At 37.7% G+C, this 20,524-nt stretch overlaps 1 protein-coding gene across 5 annotated transcripts in view; it reads right to left on the bottom strand.

The window, feature by feature from the left end:
- Nucleotides 1-20,524, bottom strand: part of LOC131135553 (ephrin type-A receptor 6-like) — a 203,413-nt gene that overhangs the window by 63,902 nt on the left and 118,987 nt on the right. The window lies entirely within an intron of this gene.

Here is a 20,524-nt window from a genome sequence, read left to right as displayed (position 1 = left end):
CGATGTACCTTTCTTGGGTACAGGACGGCGTGATTTTGTTAGCCATCTGATATCAAACCAGCGTCCTTGGCTGCTCTCCACTTTTATGCAATAAGTAGTCACTAGTGCATTGCATTGTGGGATTCGTATGCTGGCATCATCCCCAGTGTTTTTATGGCTTACGGTTATATTTCCCTTAAATCAGGAACACTTCATGTATCATTAGTTTCACTAAGGTTGTGGACATGCTTTTACTGTGTCATTTATTATCGAGATTATTAGCTCAGGTCTCGGAAGCAATATTTTTCATATTGCCTGTTGCATTATTGAATCCTAATTTCTGCATCCCGTGTCAGGGTCTTTTGCGTTTGACGTTCAAACTGGTTTATCAGGGTCCTTGTGTGTCCTGTTTACTGTGTCCTTGTCCAACATCTGTTAAGTTGTTCAAGGACAAAAACAGGTTCATGCATGTGTGCCTTCCTAGTTGCATATCAGAATTAATTGTACATCTGTTTGGATACATTCCAACAAATATTAGAGGGAACAAAAATTCAATTCCATGGTACGGGGCCTGGAATAATTCTAAGAAATATTCACACGGCTGCAATTTTTCCACAAAGTGCAATTATAAGAATATGTTTTGACAATATCAATATGGCTTGAAATCTTGAAATCTTAGCTCCGGTGTCCAAGGCGTGATTTTTATTCAATGGCACCCCCTTCTTCGTTAATTTACATATGTTTTAATTCATTATAATTTAATTTAATTTAATTATAATTTATGTACAAAATGGAATGTCATTTGTTTTAAAATTCTTTTTCATTTCTGAGATAACATCGCCCAGTTCACATGGTTAACTAATAAAATCGGAACTACAATATAAATATCCTTCCACCAAAGTAAATAATTAAAACTAATTCCTGTAAAAAAATCCCTGTAATGTAATAAATATTATAAATAAATACAGTAAATATAAGTGAATCGACATCAAAGAAGTTTAACAACTGCACAGTTTGCACCCAATAATTAATAAAGGTACATTAACACGATGCAATGACGACAGAAAAGATGGAAATAAAATAACAGTTATCACTCCTTTATCAGGGTTTATTGGTTCCAGACTTTGATGAGTGAATTTCCGCAAAATTGCCTTACTTATAAATGGAATATTTGTGTAGTTAGACCGGGGTGGGGCAAACTATGGCCCGGTGGCCACATGCAGCCCACCAAGCATTTGAATCCGGCCCACCAGTTGCTACCAATACCAGTTGTATTTCAACTTTTAACATACAAGCTGGCAACACGACTTGCAAGTGGGATGTGTTATAAAGAAAAAAAAAACAAAAAAACTGTAAAAATTAAATTTCATAGTTTGATGTGGTCTGATGTTTAAAGTGCTCCTAAAAAAAGAGACATATATATAATATATATAGCTAATATGACATGGATACGATATTAGGCAAATAATTCAATGTGTTCTGTTGCATAAGAAATATACGTGTAGTATGTGTGTGTGTGTATGTGTGTGCGTGTGTTAAATATATATTAAGTCTCCTGTTTGATGCTTTGCTTTGCATCATGAAGTCCACTGAAGGTAATGGTAATGGTTTTATTTCATTTGAACATGCATCAGATTACAATTGAATGCATCGCATAATCAGTTCCCAGTTCCACATGTCCAAAAGGAGTAGGAAGAAGCAAAGCTTATTAAATCCTACCCCTCCATCTGGTACTTTTACAATCAGTAACTGTTACATTTGTTCACTACCTGCTTTCCATAATACAGTTTAAGTTTTTTTTTGTTTTTTTTTTAAAATAATGTACCTCCTACCGAAGTACAAGGTGATATGACCATTCAATGACATAATGTCAGTAACTGTTACATTTGTTCACTTCCTGCTTTCCATAATACTTTTTTTTTTTTTTTTTTTTTTTTTTTTTTTAATAATGCACCTTGTACCGAAGTACGAGGTGATATGACCATACAATGACATAATGGGTACCATAGTAAGTGTCAATATAGTGACATATATAGCACATCATGACTGGTTCAAGACTCTTCATCCTTGTATTTAGCAAACATCAACTGCTGGTATTGTTTCTTGAATTGGCTCATCGTTGTGCATTGTTTGATTTCCTTACTCAATCCATTCCATAGTTTGATTCCAGGAAGTAGCATTTTTTACATACCTGTTTCTTAAACTATTATCTCATGATGAATGAGATAAAAATGTGCCGATTGCTGAAACCTTTTTAGTATGTTGCCTTGACTTTGGCTCCATTGTCTTTTGCATAACTATTTTCAATCCTTGCATATAGATAATGTTCGGTAGCAAAAGGACTGAAAAAAGTCAAATAAAAAATATGGCCGCTTTATTTTGGGTTTTTTGTCTGTATGCGGCCCTTGCTGTAAACAGTTTGGCCACCTCTGCCTGAAAGGGTCCATGCATATAAAAAAAACAAAAAACAAAAAACAACTAAACCTACAGTCCTGTGTCTTTCAGCACATTTGCACCTCAAAGAACATTTTTATCGCATCCGATAATTGACAAAAACTGATGGAACCCATCTCATTTCTATGCTCAAAGTAAACTTTCAAGTTTACTGAAGACCGCTGAAGTAAAGCACTAAAAACAAGGTTATTGCACACACACACACACACGTACACTCATATAGACAGGCAGAATAATACTGCCCCATAGCTTTGCCCTCAGCTCAGACCTGTAGGGGAGTACAAGAATCCAGACAGCCCCCTTCACATATATAGACACACACTGCCCCCCATGGGGTCAGCGAGATAAGCTGCTTGGGGAAGGGGATGCACCTTTCACTTCCTGTCAACACGGGTAAGTCGCTGTTCCACACCACTGATTCCAAATCTCCACCTAACTTCTTTTCCAGTCTTTGTCTCCACTACCCTCCAAAACTCAATACAAGTCGAATATACTCACCTCGTATGCGCGTGTGACTTTCATTCAGACAATAAAGATGGCGTCCTTTCATGTTCAATTGAGTCTAAAATAGTCAGTTTGCTCTGTATGTATCATCTTGCGACATCGAGTACCCAAAAGAAAGCATCCTAAATGTTGCTGACTCACTGTCCGTGCATTTTTTTTAATGAGTGCGACGGCTAAATAACCCACAGGGGGCCAAAGAAAGTTGCAAGTGCCAGCAATTTAGTGAAAAAAGCAAGAAGCACTATTGAATTCCATCTCACCGAAATGTACAGGAAGTCCGCACCAACATTAACGTCCATTTATTTGTCATTTATAATCATTTCATATTGTGTTCTACACGTTCAAATATAGTTATTCTCCTGTATATATATATATATAGAAAAGAATCATAATATAATCAGTAAAGGCTTCAAAAGAATATCCACCTTCGTCTCTATTCTTCAACCCCCCTGGGATTTAATCACACTAGGGAGCGTCTACCTTCATTCTCGCTACTTCCCTTTCATCAAATGCCATGTTTTCATCTTCATCAATGCCAAAACTTCCCCCATGGGATGACTGGTGGACGTGTTCTTTAACTATAAACACCAGTAAACATGATTTATTATTATTTTTTTTACTTTTCAGTCATTCATTTTCTACCGCTTTTTCCTCACAAGGGTCTGGTCGCCAGCCTACCACAGGGCACACCCAGACAAACAACCATTCACACTCACATTCATACCTATGGACAATTTGTAGTCGCCAATTAACCTAGCATGTTTTTGGAATGTGGGAGGAAACCGGAGTACCTGGAGAAAACCCGGGGGAGAAACCCGGGGAGAACATGTAAAGTCCACACAGAGATGGCCGAGGGTGGAATTGAACCCTGGTCTCCTAGCTGTGAGGTCTGCACGCGAACCACTTTTTTTTTTTTTACTTGTTTCAGCGAATTAACAAAAAAAAAACCCCACCTACGTATAAGTCAGCGATTAACCTCACATGAGTGTTTGTGGGGGGGAACCAAATTCGATGGGGTAAGAAGAAGAACATGCAAACACCGCAGGTCAGATACGGGATTTCAATAATAACCCCATATCATAACAACCGCGCTGCCCACTTGTCTCATCATCACCATAAAAAAAATAATAGAACTTCCCTGGCATACATTACCTTAAAAACACACAACATATGGGCAAGGCAAGTGGCTCAGTGAGTCCAGATGTAAACAGACATTATGTTAATGATGTTGCTATTAAGTTTATAGCCAAGGCGTCGTGCGTTGCATGAACAAAACGTTTTCACCAACAAGGGTTGCTCCATTAGTTCATGCGGTAGTCTCGGGTTTCCCACAAGCCTTAACTTAAAGTTATTAACTATAATGGATGTAAAGTCATTAATCACACACACACACATACACAATAGTAATGAATAATTTCTATGTATATATGTCATATTATATCCATACATCTTCTATGCTAATTATTCACATGTATTTGTTTTTTTTAATTTATTGTATTCATATTATTTTATTATCTATTATTATATCATTTGTGAATTTACTATCATCTCGGACTGCATGGTGGACAAGTGGTTGGCACACAGGCCTCACAGCTAAGAGACCCGAGTTCAATTCCACCCTCGGCCATCTCTGTGTAGAGTTTGCATGTTCTCCCCGTGCATGGTTTTCTCCAGGTACTCCGGTTTCCTCCCATATTCCAAAAACATGTTTGTCTATATGTGCCCTGTGATTGGCTGGCGACCACTCCAGACAGCTGGGATAGGCTCCAGCACCCCCGCGACCCTCGTGAGGATAAGCGGTAGAAAATAAGATAAGATAAGATAAGATATGCCTTTATTCGTCCCTCAGTGGGGAAATTTGCGTTGCACAGCAGCAAGAGTACAGAATCAGTTAAGCAGTACAAAATACACAATATAGAAAAATAAACAATATAAACAACCCAAGTATTAACAAAATCAACAGTTTTACCCAGAGTTATATACAAATACAGTATGCAGATAATATGGAATGAGATGAAATATATGACCAGTCTATACACTGAGATCTTGGTAGTGAGTTAATATGAGGCATTATGGAAATACTTCATATATAACTTAATATATTGCATTTAGAGCCTTAATATTGCACGTGGAGGTGAATGAATATTATCATCTCTACTTAATCAGCGATGCAGAGCTTGTGGGAGGGCAGAGAGTGTATCTGGCCTACAGTGCATGCCCATATAAGGAGGGCCATCAATCTGTGACATCACAAATCGCCAATGTTAGAATGGCCTTTGAAACCGAGCGTTTTGAAAAAATAAATAAATAAATAATAAATAAATAAAAAAATTCTCTACCCACCAACTATACGTGGTTTCTTACATTTTTCTTATTTCCTGTTTTATTATTATTATTATCTACACATTATCTACACAGATAAGTTCTCAGTACGTAACGTACGTAGTTACTTATGTAAGTAACATGACATCAGTTTGCAGTATCAGTCATGAAGCCCTTTGGAATATTGACTATTGCATGCAAGAAAGCCTAATTCTCTAATTGCATTCCGTGTGATATGTTTATAAAGCCGTTATACGTTGCAGAATAAAAGCGATATTAATGTCATGAATAATATTTCAGAAAGTGTTGTGCTGTGTCTGAAGAGTGAGCAGGCAGAGCTTGACTGTCAAAGTCAAGGGCACATTGACTGTGAAACCTTCTGGTAACAAGACTGTGTAGTCTGTCGGGATTTACTGCCCACAAAGCACGCGTTGCGTTTGTGTGAGTTATGTGTGCCATCCATCTGTTGCGCATGCACACACACACACACACACACACACCGCATAATAGATGGCCATTTAATGTCCAAACACACATGCAAAGGACTAAGTGATGCCTTTTCTTCGTGAGAATCTATTCAGATACCCAATCTAATGAGTTAATCGTGTGAAAATAAATAATATATAAGGTGTCCAAATGAAAATAAACACACAGAGGTGAAAACTGCGAGCGTCCCCACAAAAGGCCAAAAGTTTCTCCATAAAATGAAGAGAAACAGAGGTAAATAAACACTAATGACCAGGGGTCTCAAACATGCGGCCCGCGGGCCAAAATGTGGCCCGCAGGACACTAGCTTGAGGCCCCCGCCTTGATATGAAAGTTTAATGTTAGTGCGGCCCGCACAAGTTTGATATGGATGCTGTATGGTATCATGTACCCAGAAAAAAATTATTACGTTTGATTAATGTTCATGTTAAAGGTTAAATAACTGTTAATAGTTATCCTCCCTATCCGTGTGGAAGTGGTAAGTTTTTGGCTTTTTAAGTTTAAAGGAAATAACTTGGAGGCTACCGTTTAGGTCGCTAGCTCTTTAGTTTGCGAGTTAGCATGTGTCTCAAGACCCTGCAGTTGCGCAATATGTTGTAAATAAAAAGACTATAAATGTGACTATAGTCGTGTTTTGTCATGTCTACAGGGCTCTAATAATGCTTTGTTCATTTTAATCTGAAAAAAAAAATAATTTGTTTACCCACCAACTATATGTGGCGTCTTAAGTTTTTATTATTTGCCGTTTTATTATTATTATTATTATATTTATTTATTACTGATTGATTGATTTTCTTTATTCTTGATTTGTTTATTTATTTTTCATCTTATTTTGTGCAGAAAAATAAAAAGTAAGATATTTGAGAACAGTGGAATGTTTTATCAGAGCTTTTCTTGTAGAAAATTAGAACCAAAGCAAAGTTTTTTTTAATTTTTTTGTTAAATAAATGTGTTTTTTTTTTTTTTTTTGGAAAACCTGATGCGGCCCAGTCTCACCCAGACCCGAGCTCCAGTGGCCCCCAAGTAAATTGAGTTTGAGACCCCTAGTCTAAAGGTTATGAATCCACTAAAACAATGAAATTTTAAAAAGTTCTTTATTAGCCTTATCTCATTTGCTTTCAGTTTAGATTGCCATGTTTATCCTTCACCACAAGCCTCCACCGCTCCACTGCATGTGGATGCTGACTGGGCCAGTTTTACAAAGGCAATGACATCAGTTATAGCTGCACAACTTCTGCTCTAAAGGTCATGTGGCCATATGTGAGAAGTGTTGTTGTCATCAGTATGTGAGGGCAGCTCATTCCTAAAAACACACTTCAAGAATTGGTGCTTTTATGGCAGCCATAGAAGTTACTGGATAAGAACCATTATACCATTATTTATTAATGAACATATGCCCTGTATGTACAGTATATGCACCAATGGAAGTGTCCCATACGTTATATGTATTTTGCGGTCTGTGCTAAGTATAAACCGAGGTTTGCCAGTATCTACTGTATTTAAGCCCTAAAAGTGCAAGTGCACAAAAATTGAGGTTATGGCATTTTGAAAAAGGAGAGAAAAATACGTCACCATTGTCAGCTTCTCCATGGAGAAAAGTGCTTCATATTTAGCAAGAAGTGAAGTGTGACTCAGTGACTCCCCTCAGAGATTCTAATACATCTGAGGCTGAAAAAAACAACAACTTTTGGAGCATAAAATGTAGCGTTTTCAGCTCACTTTATAAACACAATCCATTTTTCCTTTAACATACCTGATGATAGACTAGCAAGTTTGCTTGGTTATGACTGTCACTTTCATATGACCAGATCCTTTAACATGTTCAAGGATATAACCTTTATCGTTCATGATGGTCGTGATGGTTAAGAGCAGGGGTCTCAAACTCAATTTACCTGGGGGCCACTGGAGCTAGGGTCTGGGCAAGGCTGGGCCACATCAGGTTCCCCCCCCCAAAAAAAAACGCATTCATTAAAAACAGAAAAATATACAAACTTTTTCAGTGCGTTGGTTCCGATTTTCTACAATAAAACCTCTGATAAAACATTCCACTGTTCTCAAATATCTTAATTTTTATTTTTCTGCACAAAATAAGATGAAAAATAAATAAACAAATCAAGAATAAAGAAAATGAATCAATCAGTAATAAATAAATATAATAATAATAATAAAACGGCAAATAATAAAAACTTAAGAAACCACATATAGTTGGTGGGTAGACAAATTATTTTTTTCAGATTAAAATTAACAAAGCATTATTAGAGCCCTGTAGACATGACAAAACACGACTATAGTCACATTTATACTCAAAAACAAATTTATATGCCAAAAACTTACCACTTCCACATGGATAGGGAGGATAACTATTAACAGTTATTTAACCTTTAACATGAACATTAATCAAACGTCATAATTTTTTCTGGGTACATGATACCATACAGCATCCATATCAAACTTGCGCGGGCCGCACTAAAATTAAACTTTCATATCAAGGCGGGGGCCTCAAACTAGTGTCCTGCGGCCCACATTTGGCCCACGGGCCGCGTGTTTGAGACCCCTGGTTAAGAGCATGCTTAACCAGCTTATTTAGTGAATAAGGCGAGGCATAAATTGCAAGTTCTCCTGCAAATGTTGACCGACCAAAAGTAACCTTTGAATTAATTTACAAGAATGCCTTCATAAACCACGAAACATTGTAACATGGTGTACATACTTTGTCATACCTCTTTCAGACACCTTTTTTGAGAACACTGCTACTTTGTCCCTCCTCTGTCCTTCTCACTCACATTTAACTTTCTCTTTCATGTTCTTGTGTCCGGCTTCAAAAAGGTTGCCGCCATGATTGCAGGCTGGCGAGCACAGAGATACACACTGCAGCAGGAGAGAACACCCCAGAGATGAAGACGGAAAAAAGGGTCCTGTCAAGGTCACACTGAGGGTGAACGCCTTCAAAGCAGCATGGATTTTTTTTTTTTCCTTTTACACCAAAGTAGGGGGCGCGGGGGCATCTCTGGTTCTCTGGCAACTTGTGAGTGAGTGGTGAGCTTCTTGTGTCACTGGTTTGTCCCAGACAGTCATGAGCTAAGGTGTGGATTTATTGGAGGTGAACCCGGCACCACCAGTCAAAGCTAAAAAGTACAACTTGCTAAAAAAAGCACAGTTATTGCTCCGTGTAGAGTCACAGGAACGTTCACCGTGAAGCAAGCACTGGAGCAGAAGAGAAAGGATTTTCAGCACCGCCATTTCCCTTAAGATGTACAGTAGAGCCCTGCACATTCGCCATCCAGCAATCAACGTCGGTTGCATATTTTTCTCCAAAAATAGTCTATTTTAGTCAAAACACCTCTCAATCATTCTAAATCAGGGGTCTCAAATTCAGTCTGGGGGCCACTGGAGCTACGGTCAGCGTGAGGCTGGGCTGCATCAGGTTTAAAAAAAAAAATATATATATGAAAAATAGAAAAAAAAAAAACTACACTTTTTCACTACTTTGGTTCCGGTTTTCCACAAGAAAAGAAGACCTTAATTTTTATTTTTCTACACAAAATAAGATGGATAAAATAAATAAACAAATCAACAATAAAGCAAATAAATCAATCAATCAGTAATAAAAAAATAATAATAAAACAGGAAATAAGAAAAACGTAAGCAACCAAATATAGTTGGTGGGTAGAGAATTTTTTAATTTTTTAATTTATTTATTATTTATTTTATTTATTTTTTCAAAACACTTGGCTTCAAAAGCCATTCTAACATTGGCGATTTGTGATGTCACAGATTGATGGCCTTCCTTATATGGGCTTATATGGGTTACATACTCCTAATGTAATTGAATTTTTTTTTTCAGATTCAAATTAACAATATTACCAGTTATTTAATCTTTAACATGAACCTGATCTAGTGTGTATATTGTTTTTATTCTATAGCCTGCTTGTTGTTCAAAATATATACTTTATCTGCACTTATACCAGATAACCTACTTTTTGGACGTATACACTTACTGAAAGTAGAACAGACCAAATAATAGCACTACCCTGCACATGCTTGTACAATCAGCACTGAATATGATGGCTGCATCATCCATCACTCACGGATGTACTCAATTTGTCCAATTTGTAAGCTCCTTAGCAAAATTGAAGCCATTAAGTGCTTGCAAACATTCATTCATTTTCGACTGCTTATCCTCACGAGGGTCGCGGGGTTGCTCGAGCCTATCCCGGCTGTCTTTGGGCGAGAGGCGGGGTACACCCTGGACCGGTCGCCAGTCCATCACAATTTGGAGTCACCAATTAACCTAGCATGTTTTTGGAATGTGGGAGGAAACCGGAGTCCCCGGAGAAAACCCTCACATGCACGGGGAGAACATGCAAACTCCACACAGAGATGGCCGAGGGTGGAATCGAACTCAGGTCTCCTAGTTGGGTGGCGTGCACGCTAACCACAAACAGATTTGTGGAAAAAGTTCTGTTGTACATGTTAAAGTTCTTACTCTCCCTATGAAACATAGCTACAGAGTGGTTAGCGCGCAGGCCTCACAGCTAGAAAATGAATGAATGAATGAATGAATGAACAATGAAAACGGCTGCACAGAGGCGAGTGGTTAGCGCGCAGGCCTCACAGCTAGGAGACCCGAGTTAAATTCCACCCTTGGTCATCTCCATGTGGAGTTTGCAATCGTGGGTCTACGGTTTCCTCCCCCATTCCAAAAACATGCTAGGTTAATTAGCCACTCCAAATTATCCATAGGTATGAATGTGAGTGTGAATGGTTGTTTGTCTATATGTGCCCTGTGATTGGCTGGCCACCAGTCCAGGGTGTACCCCGCGACCCTCGTGAGGAAAAAGCGGTAAACCACATATAGTTGGTGGGGTAGGAATTAATGGATTAATTCAATTTACATCAATCCCAATGAGAAAAATTGCTTCGGTTTTCATAAGTTTCAGCTTTTGTTGGACCTTTTGTAACAAAATAATGATAAAAACTTTATATTGCAGACACACACACAAATCAGAAAAGGGGGAAGAAAAACAAACCAGGTTTCTGACAGGATTACACCAGAAACACGACAATATATCTCAGAAATAAGATAGGAAAGGCAACCATTCTCGATAAAATGAGATAAGCCATTTAAACGTTGGCCCTGTTCCTGTATATCACCGTCATGTCACAGTGAAATATATTGGAATGAGTGTCTGTGCTTACAATACTTAACAGACCATTCAATACACACACACACACACACGGCTTCAACATAAATGTATGAGGGAAAGAAGAAAGAATGGACTGAGAAAGAAAGCGGAAAAAAAGACAGATAAGGCAAATTACCAGGATAAATACTCTGATAAATCACTAAGGACGCAGAGAGCTGTCGAACACATTTATCCTGCCCGATTGTTCCTCCTTCTATCTGCTTTAACAGAAGGCATGATGGGTGTGCAAGTGTGTGTGTGCGGAACCAGACATGACAATGATGACTGAGGCTTGAAAAAGTTGTATTGAACACAAAGGTGGACCCATGACATTCATGGTGTGACACTAAATATCCACTTTATATATCCATATGCTTCATGGTGATTGAAGTTTCCTTGGGGGAGGGGCGGATTCCCCCGCTTTAGGCGTCAACACAGAGAGGCTGATAAATCAACACTTAATAAGCCAGCAACCATGGAGGCTCTATTTATGACCAGCCATCCTCCAAGGCCACTGCTTGGAGTCCATGTCTGCACGGACACACACTTGATTATTCAACCGAGTATTTGGTCTTTTGTGCAACCAAAAGGACTCCCTTCCTTTTTACATTACAACACGACCTTTCTTACTTTGTTTTGTGTGTCACATTCCCCGTCTTTGTTGAATTCATTGGTATGTTACACTATCTCTGGGGTGTGTCAAGTGCAGATCAAGGACCAATTGTTCAACTGGACTGTTAACGTTGCCCCAGAAAACCTTTCGACTCTCATGTAAACAGGGTTCAAAGACTAGATTAGATAGCTCTAGTCCATTGGTGTCTAAAGTGCATCTCCGGAACCGATTGCGGACAGAGGCTGTATTTGTAATTGGCCCGCAGCACATTCTAAAAACAGAAAACATTTAATAGAAATGCAAAAGCAAAAAAATCTGCAGCAATTTTACAAGAAAAGCGTAAAAAAATTGTGGAAAAAAAAGTCGCACTATTGTGTAAAAACATTCAATAACACAACATATAGATTTTTGTGACAATATTAACAGAAACAAACAAAACAATAAATACATAATAGAAATGACAATAATTCTACTACTACTACTACTATATTAATAATATGTGGTTTCGAAAAATTACAATGTTATAAGAAGACAGTCAAAGTATTCTGGGAATAAAGTCATAACCACTAGATAGAAACTAGATAGAATCAACTTTGCAGATAAAAGTAAACAAGTCGGAACAGCAGCAGAAATCCAAACAGCTGTCATTTTATGAAACTAAGTCAAAACCGTAAGAGAAAAAATGTCTTATTCTAATGAGATTTTTTATAAGGATAAACTTTAATATCAGGGAAAAAAAAACAATTAAGTATTTTTTTAAAGTTGTAATCTTATAAGACACAAACAACACAAAAGTTGTACTTTTTGGAAACACTAACAAAGTCACATACGAATCCATTGAAATATGCTGGAAACCATACACTTTAAAAACTGCACTTTTCTATGTGGCACAATCATCTGTATAAGAATGTAAAGTGCAGAGTATGTCACTGTAAACTGCATAGTTACAATACAAATCGAAACTTGGAAATAATTCCAGATCACGAACATATTGAGCTTGCAAGGTCATTGCAAGGTCAATACTTGTGCACCAATATCAATATCGGCAGTAGAAACCATTGATGTGAACCAAAATCTCATTTTTAACTTATTAAACTTATGCACCATTTGGTTGAAAAGTAGCTCAGTGCACCCGGAGCTCAACATATCAGCACAGAGACAAGCAGTATTGATTCATCCACAGCGTCACCCCCCCCCGTTCCCAATCTAGTTCTTGGAAGCCCTGGGTCTTTCAACACATCCAATTTGTATGGCTGTTGTTGTTATTGGTGTTGCTGCAGAACAGCGCTTTGGTCTCGGGGCATGGACACACCGCTTTATGATGCCGCGCCTAATAAACATCATTGTGATTTTCCCAGGCTGGTAATTAAGTGTGGGGATAATTTGTCATAGTTAGTTAGAGTGTGGCGCAATGCCGGGAGAGGCTTGCCTGGTAGGAACATAGTTGCTGAAAAGGCCAGCAGTTTAGCGTGCACTGTTTCATTTAGAACCGTAGCTGCAAATTGAGGCTGGCGCTGGCTGGGGGTGCAAGGCAGAAGGCCCTCGCAGGTCAAGGTAGATCAGACATGATCTTTAATAGAGTTTGACTTTAACAATTGACTCAAGTTTGACAGTAATGTTGTTTGAATGCCAATTACCGATTCCCTCTGGATGCATCAGGAAATGTTAAAAAGTTGTCATGACTGACAAGTCAATAAGGAAAGTGTTGTGATGTTTCAAACACCAACTGAACTCGGTTCCAAAAGTCTTAGAATCGTTTTTTATAAATATTAATGTGTGATATGTGTCAAAATATCACGATAAAATATCAATATGTGTTACAAAACAACATATGTTTGCACTTGAAAAGTACTTCACAACAATGATAGGATGCAATAATGTACAGTGATCCCTCATTTATTGCTGATAATTGCTTCCAGTTAGGACCATGATAAGTGAATTTCAGTGAAGTAGGATCCCTATTTATAAATCATATATGTTCGTAGTTTGAGCATAGAAAACCCTTTTACGACCTTCTAAATACAGTTTTTAACATGATTAGAACCCTCTAGACATAAAATAACACCCCTGTAGTTACTTTTACACTAGTATTACCCAATATAGTAATAAGAGTAAGTAATAAGTCCAACTTGCAATAGAAGCCTTTTGTTCCTGCTATCAAGTCTGCTGCTTGTGTGTCTTACCGAACATTACAGTAACATTACTGACACCTTGTGACCAGTACAGAATACTACATACAGTACCATCTCAATATATTTGAATGCATCTTCTGAGGTGTTCCCTCGTTAATCGAGGGAGATTTTGTACCCCAAAAATAGCCCACAATAAGTGAAATAAGTAGCTATCCTATTTTTTTTTTTACAATGATTCAGTTACTACTACTACATTACTACAAGTACTCCGGTTTCCTCCCACATTCCAAAAACATGCTAGGTTAATTGGCCACTCCAAATTGTCCATAGGTATGAATGTGAATGTGAATGGTTGTTTGTCTATGTGTGCCCTGTGATTGGCTGGCGACCAGTCCAGGGTGTACAACGCCTCTCGCCCGAAGACAGCTGGGATAGGCTCCAGCACCCCCGCGACCCTAGTGAGGAAAAAGCGGTAGAAAATGAATTTTAAATTTAGAATTTTAAATTCTAAATTTTAATTTTAAATAAAAATTTAAAATTTAGAATTTTAAATTCTAAATTTTAATTTTAATTTAAAATTTAAAATTTAAAATTTAAAATTTAAAATTTAAAATTTAAAATTTAAAATTTAAAATTTAAAATTTAAAATTTAAAATTTAAAATTTTAAATTTAAAATTCTAAATTTTAATTTTTAAATTTAAAATTTATTTTTTATTCTTTCATTTTGTACCACTCTTCCTCACAAGGGTCGCGGGGGTGCTGTGACAAATCTTGTGATACTCCACAACCCTCCCTTGCTCCTGTTGACCGTTCTATGTCTATGTACTCTTTCACCTTTTCATCTATGTTTGTAAATATCCACCTTATATGATTAACAAAGTTGTAAATACACACCTAATGTTTGCAATTTAAAAAAAAAAAAAAAAAAGGTTCCTCCAACTGAATATTCTAAAAGTAAACTCCCACACTGACCGCAAAAAAATATCTCTGCAGATGCAACATTTTCAAATCTGCCTTCAGGCCAGTGAAGCTAATGAAGATGATCTGGATTCTAGAGTCAGTGTAAAGTCAATGAGCAGCTCTCCGACAGCCAGCTTCCCCCAACATCATTTCATATGCATTTTGCTCACTGGGCTTTTCATCTACAAAAGAGCGTCTGATTGGAGTCTCAAGTTGCTGTTCTGATGTGACACGGCAACTGAGAGCCATATCTGTCGCTGATTGGTTTTCATGACATGCACAATTACCAAGCTGCTTCCTGTGATTAAAGCGACTCTCATGTTTCTAGGACATCTACCGTTTTTTTTTTCCCTCCCTCTGCCTCTTTCAACCGTCCACCTGTCCGCCTTCCTCTCACCCACCTTTTTTTTTTTTCAGTGTGCATTATGAAAGCACGCCACCACTTCTGAAAGCCTTCTTTATATCACATAATTCTAACAGAAACAAACATTGTACATTTTTTGGTTAAGCACTACGGAACGGGTTATTTTCAGACAGCTTTTGAGTCAATTTAACTTATTTTCGACATTTGTCAACATTTCCAGAGAATAATCCGAAGCTGTACATCCAAAACAACTTTCTCCCACTTTCTGATTGGCTTTGTGCTTTGAGATTTGACAATGCGTATGTGCAATGTGCAGCCTCCGGCTAACTGATATTCGTATAAATGTGCACGGGCGTACCTGTCTGCTGCACCTCCTCACATCTTTTCCCTGCCAACACTTCATTGTCAGGTAATTTAGTCACTTTTATCCTGTCATTCCTTCCCCTCTTTGTCTTTTTTAGTCCTATCATCTTCTCATTCTCTGTTTCTCATTTTATATTCCCTTTCACCCTTGTCACATTCAAATCCATATATATCTTTAATTATATATCTCGCCTGTTTAATCGTTGGTCAAGCGTGTCTTGGAATCAAATATTATACTCTGTTAATAACGCATATGTTATATTTCCCTGAGTGATGTGGATGGATGATCTATTTATACTTTTCTCTGCAAGTCTCGATGCATGCAAAGCATGCTAGTCATAGGGATTGATGCTTATGCATATATAGACATATGAATCACAGAATATAGAAAAGGTTACGCCTGACAGGAAATTATCACAGGCCATATAGTTTCTGATGCATGTGGAGAGTACCAAATAATGTTTTTTGTATGCGTGTATATTTGCAAAGAAGCCCATCACAGCCATAACAAATCATATATGGTAAACTCACCGGGCACCAAGCATTTACCAAAAAGGGGCCATCTGCATTTTAATAACCGAGACTAATTTATCTCCGACTGCAGTGCGTTCATACAGGAGTCTTAGATACTCGCACAGGAATTCGCATGCCTGCCTCTTTTTCTGCTGATAGCAACTCTATGCTAATGTTTTCTGTTCACCTTTCCAAATAACCCATTATAGTGTTTCATGAGTCTTGGGAAGGATATTCACAAACATATTCGGCATATCTATATAGTGTTAAACCCCTAACATTCTGGGATAGTTTTTAAAATCTAAAACGTCCAAAAAGTGTTTGGAATTGGAATTTGAGTATTGCAGATTGTTTTTTCGAAAGTTCAGGCTTTACAAAAATGTTCAATTTGCAGACCCACAATGACAGCTCCATAGATTCCTGACACTGTAGTTTGGTCATGACTGTAACCCAGGGGTCTCAAACTCAATTTACCTGGGGGCCACTGGAGCTAGGGTCTGGGTGAGACTGGGCCGCATCAGGTTTTCCAAAAAAAAAACAAAAAAAAAACGCATTTATTAAAAACATACAAATTAATAAACTTTGCTTTGGTTACGATTTTCTACAATAAAAGCTCTGATAAAACATTCTACTGTTCTCAAATATCTTAATTTTTATTTTTCTACACAAAATAAGATGAAAAATAAATAAAGAAATCAAAAATAAAAAAAATCAATCAATCAGTAATAAATAAATATAATAATAACTTAATAAAAACTTAAGAAACCACATATAGTTGGTGGGTAGACAAATTATTTTTTTCAGATTAAAATTAACAAAGCATTATTAGAGCCCTGTAGACATGACAAAACACGACTATAGTCACATTTATGCTTTTTTTTTATTTACAACATATTGCGCAACTGCAGGGTCTAATGACCTAACGACCATTGTCGCCTGTAGCTTTTCACTAACACCTGACTTCAAAATTAATTCTCTATGACAATGCAATTTATCCAGCTAGACACATTTTTTTTCTAAACCACTGCAGTAAATAATGACAGGGAAATAATGAATATTTTCTCAGTAGCTGCATTCTTTTAATAACAGCTTTTATGGTTAAAGGACCATGTTTCCTTTGGGATATGGTATGTCGTGTAGATTATACCCGATTTTAATTTATAATTTGCAAACACCATTTTTTTTAATGTTCTCCCTCCTCCTTTTCTTCTCCTGTGTACGTTTTTTTTTTCTCTTGTCTTTGTTCTCTGGCTCCATCCACCCCCTGTTCCTTTGTTGTTAAGGGAGTTTGGGGGGAAAACACATTTTCTCATACAGCCACAACACATTAAATGTATTATTCGCCGTGTGTCCAGGGACAGCTCCGACAGTCTTTGCAGGTAAACACAATGTCACGCCTAGCCTTTTTATTTCATTAAGATTCCCCAAGTTCAATGCATAGACACATAGCAAGTCCCTCGGCCTGGTCCAGCACCAATGTAGACTAGACTAACATACTTTTTAAAGTGCTTTAGGGAGCTGGAGTCGGACGGAACCTTTTTTGCGTGTAATTTTATGAACATGTTATGATTTTTGTTGTGATTGAATAGCTGTTTTTTTAAAGGGTATCTGATACCACTGGGGTGGTGGACCTGGAGTACCTTCTCTGGTGTGGTGTGCAGCTGTTCTTTCTGGGTTCTTTAGTTTTTAGAATAGAATAGAATATCTTTATTGTCATTGTTATGATACAACAAAATTGGTAATGGTAATGGTAATGGTTTTATTTCATTTGAACATGCATCAGATTACAATTGAATGCATATCAAGGCGGGGGCCTCAAACTAGTGTCCTGCGGGCCACATTTGTCCCGCGGGCCACATGTTTGAGACCCCTGACATAATCAGTTCCCAGTTCCACATGTCCAAAATGAGTAGGAAGAAGCAAAGCTTATTAAATCCTACCCCTCCATCTGGTACTTTTACAATCAGTAACTGTTACATTTGTTCACTTCCTGCTTTCCATAATACAGTTTTTTTTTTTTTTTTTTAAATAATGTACCTTGTACCGAAGTATGAGGTGATATGACCATACAATGACATAATGGGTACCATAGTAAGTGTCAATATAGTGATATATATAGCACATCATGACTGGTTCAAGACTCTTAATCCTTTAATATCCTTTAATTCACTCATCGTTGAAATTAAAGTGCAAACCAGTCAATGCATGATTGTCGACCATACATAAAAGCTATAAAAAAAGGGCCTAAAAATATATAAAAAGTCTAAATAAACACACAACACCTATATCAAAATTGTACGTTATAGTATGAATTTATCCTATGCTGGTACTCTTCAGGTGTAGTGTATGTTAGAAATGTGGGATTCATTCGGAATCCTTGTTCAAGCAAGTTCCGGGACACTAGTCACACTAGTCACTAGACAACTGATGGAAATGAAACTGTTACCATCATAAAACCTTTATGAACTGAACAGGCAAAAGATGTTAACTGTTAAACGTAAAATCAATATTGATGGTGCGTATAGTGGCTAACTAATTAGTGGCGGGCAGTTAAAGTGAGCCGTTGACCCCACTGTGTGGACTTCACCGTCTCCTTACCCTCAGAGTTTTCATTCACTGCTCTTCCTACCCACTCGGAGATGTCTTGAATTTCTTTGTACCTCTCGCAGTTGTGACATGGAGATCACACACACTGCAGGGTACAGTAACACCTTTCGGGTCATACGTCCCTTGACGGAAATGTTCTGACAAAAGTCTGATCTTCTTACTACTGTTTAGACCAGCTCTTTTACAGGGCGAAAGTTTACAGTTTCATTCAAACGGGAGTAGATAGAAGCAATTGTAATGCCAGCTCTGGAGAGAGTAATTAACTGCCAACAACGGTTTAGCAAATCGATCGCCGAAGAGGAACCTTGCTATCACAGCTATTACATTTTTTTGCTTGCACCAACACCCCCCCCCCCCCCCCCCCTCCATATGTGGCCCGCAGGACACTAGTTTGAGGCCCCCACCTTGATATGAAAGTTTAATGTTAGTGCGGCCCGCGCAAGTTTGATATGATGCTGTATGGTATCATGTACCCAGAAAAAATTATTACGTTTGATTAATGTTCATGTTAAAGGTTAAATAACTGTTAATAGTTATCCTCCCTATCCGTGTGGAAGTGGTAAGTTTTTGGCTATTTAATTTTAAAGGAAATAACTTGAAGGCTACCGTTTATGTTGCTAGCTCTCTAGTTTGCGAGTTAGCATGTGTCTCAAGACCCTGCAGTTGCGCAATATGTTGTAAATAAAAAGAGTATAAATGTGACTATAGTCGTGTTTTGTCATATCTACAGGGCTCTAATAATGCTTTGTTAATTTTAATCTGAAAAAAAATAATTTGTCTACCCACCAACAATATGTGGTTTCTTAAATTTTTATTATTTGCCGTTTTATTATTATTATATTTATTCATTATTGATTGATTTTCTTTATTCTTGATTTGTTTATTTATTTTTCATCTTATTTTGTGCAGAAAAATAAAAATTGAAATAATGTTTTATCAGAGCTTTTATTGTAGAAAATCGAAATCGTTTTTAATAAATGCATTTTTTTTTTTTTTGGAAAACTTGATGCGGTCCAGCCTTGCCAAGACCCTAGCTCCAGTGGCCCCCAGGTAAATTGAGTTTGAGACCCCTGCTAATATCATGTCTTCCATAAAGACACCCAACCAATTTTGGCAACAGAGGCAAAGAAAAACCTTCAACCGATGAAAACAGATGGATCAGATCTTGAAAGGATAAAAACAAATCCAACAGCAGCAATCAGGAAGAGAAAATAAAGTCGGACATTCACCTCGAGAGAAGCGAACCAACCAATCAAATGCCCTTGTCTTGCAGTGGCAATATCCCCATTAAAAGCTAATGAGGTGTTTCCTGGATCAGGGTCTGTGCAATCCATCAAACCTCACTGCAAGATTAATGTTTGAGTTATCCTGCAAACTAACAAACATACTAGTCGAAAAACATGCCCTGCTGGACTGAAACCGGAGGATAACCGTGTATAAAGTCAGACGTGGTGTTGGCTCAGGCCATAGACATAGACACAGGCTTGTAATATAACAACATACAGACATCAACTAAAGGTACTTAATCATCAAACCCAGTCATAATTAATGATGTTACTGTGTAATTAAAAGCTTGTTAGACTGTGATGCAGAGTTCAGGTTCTGTAATTGAACATCTGCTCTTGTATTCTTCATGATTCTTACACACATTGATGTGTTGTCCAGCAATAAATATCAATAAGAAAAGTACTGGAATACACCATAAAGGGCGATGGATGACAAGGGGACCTATTATGTTCATTTCCGGCTCTTTGTATTGAGTTGTGGACTCCTAAAGAGCAGGTACACACAATAACCCACACTGAAAGGTATATGTAGATCTTCCAGAATCCTCACCTATTCAGTCTGTTTTATTTATTTTATGTATTACACGCGCAGCCTGCCTCCGGGCATGCCTACTCTGCTGTGATTAGTCCCACTCTGCTTGTACAGCTTGTACCCAGGCATGCCGATATAAGGAAGTATGACTCACTGTGACAACACAGGGAGCTGGTGTTAGAAAAAACTCCCTGAAAGGGAGCATTCAGAGCCATCCAAACC

The sequence above is a fragment of the Doryrhamphus excisus genome, chromosome 9 (assembly GCF_030265055.1).
Source record: "Doryrhamphus excisus isolate RoL2022-K1 chromosome 9, RoL_Dexc_1.0, whole genome shotgun sequence".
Classification (NCBI taxonomy): Eukaryota; Metazoa; Chordata; class Actinopteri; order Syngnathiformes; family Syngnathidae; genus Doryrhamphus; species Doryrhamphus excisus.
The sequence above is the reverse complement of the archived record's forward strand: the minus strand, read 5'-3'. Positions and strand labels throughout refer to the sequence as shown.